Source organism: Hemicordylus capensis, chromosome 8, assembly GCF_027244095.1.
Source record: "Hemicordylus capensis ecotype Gifberg chromosome 8, rHemCap1.1.pri, whole genome shotgun sequence".
Classification (NCBI taxonomy): domain Eukaryota; kingdom Metazoa; phylum Chordata; class Lepidosauria; order Squamata; family Cordylidae; genus Hemicordylus; species Hemicordylus capensis.
The window spans coordinates 9,906,883-9,914,522 of record NC_069664.1 but is presented as its reverse complement, the minus strand read 5'-3'; positions in this window follow the sequence as shown (position 1 = coordinate 9,914,522).

Genomic DNA, 7,640 nt, shown 5'->3' with positions numbered 1-7,640 from the left:
AGTAGCCTTAACGTTCACTCAATATATTGACAAAGTCTTTCCCAGGCTTCAGAGAAGTAGGGAGTCAGACTTTTATAATTGTGGACACATAAAAATCAAAAATCCAAGTGCCTGTCATCTTCCCGAGAAGCAGATCTTAATAGCACTTTCCACATTCAATGGCCCTCATTTACCACAGAGATACTGCCAAGAAGACCAACATAATCTCCAGGCGTCGTCTTCTTGTCAGTATGAGACCCTGGTGGCGCAGTGGTAAAACTGCCGCCCTGTAACCAGAAGGTTACAAGTTCGATCCTGACCAGGGGCTCAAGGTTGACTCAGCCTTCCATCCTTCCGAGGTCGGTAAAATGAGTACCCAGAATGTTGGGGGGGCAATATGCTAAATCATTGTAAACCGCTTAGAGAGCTCTGGCTATAAAGCGGTATATAAATGTAAGTGCTATTGCTAGTAATACAGCTCGCTGTGAGTCTACAGAACGAAGGGAGTAAATGTAGTACTTATTGTTAGTCTTTTTGAGGATTGTATCTTGTTTTTGGTACCTGCCCCCTTCAGCGGGGAAATGCTTGACTAACAAGCAGAGGGTTGCCGGTTCGAATCCCCACCGGTACCTCTATCAGGCAGCAGCGATATAGGAAGATGCTGAAAAGCATCTTCTCATATTGCATGGGAGATGGCAATGGTAAATTCCTCCTGTATTCTACCGTAGACAACCACACCAGGGCACCAGGAGTCGACACCAACTCGACAGCAGACTTTAACTTTACCCTTTCTAAAAGGTAAAGTGTGCCGTCGAATCGGTGTCGACTCCTCACTGCCCAATATAGGTGTTTCCCATAGTCTGGGAAACATACGAGTGGCGATTCGTACCGGCAACCTCTGGCTTGCTAATCAAGTTATTTTCCCAGTGCGCCATTTGGTGGGTGAAGACTCTCCGACTTGACGGGACACTTTACTTACAGATTTACAGATCCATGTGTGCAAATGCATCATCTTATATGGCACGGATAAATCTTGCATACTGTTTTGGGTTGTTTTGTTATTGTACTGTTATTGTTTTGTGTTATTGGGTTGTTTTTTTATTGTTACTGCCTAGAGATTCCAGTAATGAGCAGTATATAAATATGCTAAATAAACAAACAAACAAAGTCTTAGACATAAAGGAAGTTTGCACAGTTGGAAACTGGATAGAACAAGTGTCCTACTTACACCCTGGGTAGGATGGGTAGGATGCTTGTGCTGCCCCATTAATGATCATGTGAACTGGCTTAATATATCAGGTCGCTTTGAAAGGCAAAGCAGAAGAACAAACTAGTTACAGTTGTTGTTGTTGTTGTAATAAATATTTATAGCCCGCACCTCCAGTGCACTACTGCTTGGGGCAGCTTAAAGTAAAGTGTGCCATCAAGTCAGTCTTGACTCCTGGTGCCCACAGAGCCCTGTAGTTTTCTTTGGTAGAATACAGGAGGGGTGACCATTGCCTCCTCCTGCACAGTATGGGATGATGCCTTTCAGCACCTTCCTATATTGCTGCTGCCTGATATAGTACCAGCAGGGATTCAAACCAGCAACCTTCTGCTTGTTAGTCAAGCATTTTCCCGCTGCACTGCTTAAGGTGACTGGGGGCAACTTACAACATTCATAAAATAGATACAATTCCCTGCTAATTAGTTACCTGCTAACTGAGCAAAGAGGCACTTCTTAAAAGTGGTGATTCTCTTTATTTAGCAGGGGGAGAGCAACTGGCCCTATCCGTCTCCAGCACAGCATCCCTCCAGTGGCTGTTGCTGGTGTCTGTCTTATGTTTCTCTTTTAGATTGTGAGCTCTCTGGTGACAGGGAGACATTTTAAAAATTTATTTATATCTATGTAAACCATTTGGGAACTTTTTGTTGAAAAGCAGTATATACATATATTTGTCATGTCATATCATATCATATCATATAGTATGGGACAATTAGAATTAATACAATTTAAAAAGTTAAAAAACCAGGCTAAAACCACAATTAAAATGACAAATTGAAAAAAAGTTGAAATTAAAAAGCTAAACACTAAGAAACCCATCAGATATAAGCAGGGGTAAAATATTTAAGGACGTCTCTAAATGTTCATCTTTTTAGAACTTCAGTTGTTTCTTTAAAACAACTGAGCATGGTGAAGCTCTTCCGGGAGAGTGTTCCAAAGTTGTGGGGCCACAGCTGAAAAGGCCCTGCCTCTAGTTCCTGCTAGCTGGATCTCCATTAGTGGTGGGGCCATGAGCAGGACCTGAGATGCTGAAGAGAGGGCCCTGAAAAGTTCATATGCAGTCCGACAGATACCCCCATCCCAAGCCGTGCAAGGTTCACACAAATCTTTGGCCACACCCAGAGGAGTGGTGCTGATGAGGGAAATAGTCAGACATCATGCACCATCAATGGGTTGCAGCTAGCAGTTAGAATTCCTTGTTTTCACCCAGGCGACTCGGGTTCGACTCCTGGTATGGGAAGCAGCAACTATTTTGGAGAGGAGAGCTGGTCTTGTGGTAGCAAGCATGACTGGTTCCCTTAGCTAAGCAGGGTCTGCCCTGGTTGCATATGAACGGGAGACTTGATGTTTGAGCACTGGGAGAGATACCCCTCAGGGGATGGAGCTGCCGCTCTGGGAAGAGCAGAAGGTTTCAAGTTCCCTCCCTGGCAGCATCTCCAAGATAGGGCCAAGAGAGATTCCCGCCTGAAACCTTGGAGAAGCTGCCGCCAGTCTGTGAAGACAATACTGAGCTAGATGGACCAATGGTCTGACTTAGTATATGGCAGCTTCCTATGTTATTTTTGGGAGGAGGGTTAGTCATGTGTTAGCAAGCATGACTTGTCCGCTTAGCTAAGCAGGGTCCACCCTGATTGCATATGAATGGGAGACCTGATGTGTGAGCACTGTAAGATATTCCCTTCAGGGGATGGAGCCACTCTGGGAAGAGCAGAAGGTGCCAAGTTCCCTCCCTGGCTTCTCCAAGTTAGGGCTGAGAGAGATTCCTGCCTGCAACCTTGGAGAAGCTGCTGCCAGTCTGTGAAGACAATACTGAACTAGATAGAGCAATGGTCTGACTCGGTATACGGCAGCTTCCTATGTTCCTAACTTGTGGCCTGAACACAGCAAGTTGGAAGTGCCAGCTCTTGCTGTGCTAATGTTGAGGCAGCATTTGCAGGCAGACTCTTTTCTCCCAGAAGACCGTTTGACATTGTGTGTGCTCAGTGAGATGTCAGATCCTGCAGCTTGGCGGGTGTCCTGCAGCTTCTGGCGCTATATACGCAGCATGGGTGGACGGGCAGTTCAGCCCCCTGTGGTGAGAAACACTCTTAGCCGAAGCAGCATGATGCGGCTTTTGAGTCCCAATTCCCAAGCAGAGCTCTTTCTCCATAGATGTGTTCCATTAAAAAAATGGCTTTACTGTGCCATGTGAATATAGGAAGCTGCCATTTACTGAGTCAGACTGCTGATCCATCTAGGTTGGCGGTGTCTGCACTGACCGGCAGTGGCTCTCCAAGGTTTCGACCCTTCCTGGAGATGCAAGGGAATCTTCCTGCAGAGCAGCATGCGCTCTACCACTGAGCGATTTACCTGCAGAGGGCTCCTCACTGTTAGACCCCTGTGGGTCTTACATTTATAGTCCCATACAATTCCTTTGTAAAGTTCCAGATGCCTTCATAGCATGGGAGTGATGGTTTTGGCATTTAAGCAGTTTCATGATTTGTGCACTAACTAAAACCCTCTCTGTTGTTTTTCTCTGCCTTTCCCAACTGCAGGCAGTGGTGGGCCATGACATTTTGCTAACTGAAGCAGGGTGCTGAAAGGCCCTAACCCTTCTCTTTCCCCCTATGTTAGAATCCCCGCCTGCCCCCAATTCTGTCCCCGAATCAGAACAGAACATACTTTATTTTGGTCATTGACCAGAAACATTATCACACACAACAGAACGTAATTTGCATAAAATATAACAAAACTTAGCCACTGTGTTGGTATGTTTATGATTAAAATTTGACAATAAAATTTTTAAGAGAGACTCATCTGGATAACCAGGAAACATCACAAGATACAGCAAGATAAGTGTTGATCGATCATTCTTGTAGAGGTCACAATGTAAAATAGCATGTTCAGTAGTCTCGATATCGCCTGACCTGCAAGGGCAAAGTCGGGATGCATAAGGAACCCCCCTAAACCTCCCTTGGAGCACCGCTGTAGGGAGTGCATTTAATCGAGCTAAAGATAGCGCCCGCCTGAACTTGGAAAAAGAAATATTATTTAAGTATGCAGTGGGTTTTGTGTTAAAAAGCTGATCTCCAAGGTAAACACCTTTTGGGACCCGAATCAGAAACTGACGAGAGTTCTGAGTTCAGGATTGCAGCACCTTGGAGAGCTCCCTGTGAACCACTTGCACCAACAAGGGTGAGAGATCTGGAATAAGGTCTTAAATATCTCCGGGCTCTGCATCCCAGGCTCCACCTCCCTGAAGAGAAGTGATTTAAAGGTGCAGCCCTCTGACCTGGAATCCGGCACTTCTCCTCCTCCAAACCATCAAGTCCATCCTGGCCTCTTGCAAGAGCTGGTGTGCAGTCTTAGGGGAATGCATACAAAGCCCTTGGTGTGGAAGAGGCCAGTTCATAGGCCTCCTCCAGAGACCCCTCATAGGTCTCCCACCCAACAGGCGCAGCTCCAGCCTGGTGTTGGGACTTGGGTTGGGACTGGGCTCTGGCAAGCATATCCCCCTTAGTCTTCTCTTCTTCATATTTTTATTTATTTTTACATTCATATCCATTCTTCCACTCAGGAAACTGAAGAGGTGTACATGGTTATGTTTATCCTCACAACAATCCTGTGAGGTAAGTTAGGCTGAGAGAGATAAGTGACTGGTCCAGAGTAACCTAGTAAGAATGAATGAATGTATACATTTTATTTGGTCTATAACCAGTTGAAAGTCTGGAATAAGGTCTCAAAAATAGTAATGAAAGTCAAGCAGCATAGTGAAAAAATGGGACTACAACTAAATGTAAAGAAGACTGAATTCATGACAATGTGTACAGCAATCAGCCTCAGAATGATAATTAAGACACTGAAGTGGTGGATAGCTTCTGCCTTTTAGGATCAACCATCAAAAGCAAAGGATTCAGCAGTCAAGAAATACACCACAGACCAGCACTTGGTAGGGTCACAATAAAGGCCTTGGAAAAGATATTTAGATGCTGTGACGTGTCTATACCTACAAAGATTAGAATCACTTGGGCAATGGTTTTTCCCATGACACTATGGATGCGAAAGCTGGACTGTGAAGAAGCAAGATAGAAAAAGTATTGACGCTTTTGAACTTGGGTGCTGGAGCAGACATTTGAGGAGACCATGGACAGCCAGGAAAACAAACCAATGGGTCATAGAACAAATCAATCCAGAATTTTCACACAAGGTGCAAATGACCAGGCTCAAACTATCATACTTTGGACACATTATGCGAAGACCCAGCTCCCTTGAGAAGTCCATGATGCTGGGAAAAGTTGAAGGAAAGAGAAGAAGAGGACAACCAGCAGCAAAGTGGATGGGCTCGCTTACGACAGCAATGAATGCTCCACTGAGAGACCTGAAAGGTCAAGTTGAAGACAGACCATCCTGGAGAGAATCTATCTGTGTGGGCGCTAAGAGTCGACATCAACTTGACGACACTTAATCAGTCAATCAATCAATCAATCAATTTCAACCAGTTATAATACATAAATTCAAACCATGATCCACAATACAGTATGACAAGCTACCTTGCATTCTACTCTTTCTTAGGTAGATTACATTTTATTTTACAAACAGCAGCACAAAATTTAGACACTGCCAACATTATATCTGCTCTCTGGTCTTCCAACAAGTATGTTACATAAATCAATTCCGAACACCCTGGTAAAGATGACAACAAAGAACTTATAAAAATACTCCAGTTTTTCTATAATTTACCATTTAATCATGTGTGATCAGTTGTCCCAATTTCATGTGAGCCACAGGGACAAGTTATTTCTTCATATGGGATTTTCAGAAATTTCCCAAATAGCACCACAGATAATAAAGCTTTACAGCTTACCAGAGGAAAAGCCCTTCTATGGCTAAGAACTCTTAAAGTAAAGAGTTATCCTGCCTGTTTGAAACCACAGTTGAGTCTTTCCAAATCAATAGATTTGGTTAATAAACTTTTATCCCTTTGATGCTCAATATCTATTCCATGTTGTTTCAAAACGTCTCTAGCCTGATTGTAAGAGTAAGAGAGTAAGGTCTCTGAAGAGAACCCCTATAGTAGAAGACTTGTCTCTATTTGTAGATATCAAGTTGATTTAAAGGAATCTGCCAATGTCCTGAAGGCCAGTCCTACCAAAAAAGCCTATGTTTTAACCAATAATTGATAATAGATAACCAAATTTTAGCTTCTATCTTCAGCTTCTAGTCTTAAAACGACACTGAGAACATATTTTGCCACTTGAAAAATAGTTCTTAAAAATTTGGTCTGCAGCACCTCTAAGGGGAAAAAAAATTGAATAATGGCTGAGCTGTGCACCATAAAGAAGCTGTGCCACTACATAAAGCTTAGTTGCTGCAGGGATATATTTATCTCCCTTTGTTAAAAATAATAATTAGAAATTGCATTTACCAGAAGAGTAGCAATTTTTTTTACTTTGGGGTGGGTTTTTTTTTGTAATTTGTCATAAGCTCTTTGGTAATTTATCACAAACACCATTGGAATAATTCAGAGTTATTTTCAACCCCCATATCACTACATCATCTGCTTATAGGAGAGCATTTACAAATTCATTTGCAGTTGGGTGTTGAAAATCCTGCCCTCCTCCAAGGAGGTCTCATTTGGCTCTGGTGTGGTCCTGACATGGAGATGACCACTGGCACCAGACAAGGATGGTTTAATAGTCTTCAAGTATATAATGATTGCTAATAATGGCCAGGCTTGGTTGTCTGCTCGCAGGTGAATCTCCCAACTGACTAGATCAGCTGGGAGGGCTCTGATCCACATGCCCACACTTGCTGAGGCCCATTTGTTAAGCATCTGGGACAGGGCCTTCTTACTGGTTTCCCCCAGACTGAGATCTACACGGCTCCCTCTCTCCCAGCCTTTAGGAGGAAAGTGAATACTGCCCTTTTAATCCAGGCTTTTGGCCAATGTCCCTTGCTCTCTTTAAATTTTTAGCTAATTTTGTTCTGTTTTTATTGGTAGTTTTTTTTTAATCCTCTTATTAACCACCCTGGAGGTAGGTAAATAGAAATAAGTAAAGCAAATAAATAAATGTTGAGAAAGCTAGAGGTGTACCAATGGAGTCAGAAATACGGTTAAAAGTTTTTCCTATCTAAATGATTCCTAAATGTATTTAGGGTTGTAGCTTCATAATGATGCTCTCTGGGCATGACATATCTGCAGGATTCAAATTTCCATCTCTCATGAATGTTTCCCCCCTCCCTTTTCAGAAGAGAAGAAGCCACTCAAAAAGACTGCAATTAGTATGCATCTTTCACAGCCTCTTTTGTTAGGAGAAGTGACACATAGAATTGCATAAGACGCTTGTTGTGCTCTTTGGATGTCAGACTACCACTCCAGACAGTATTATTAAGTGACAGTAACTTGTAGTTACTTGCT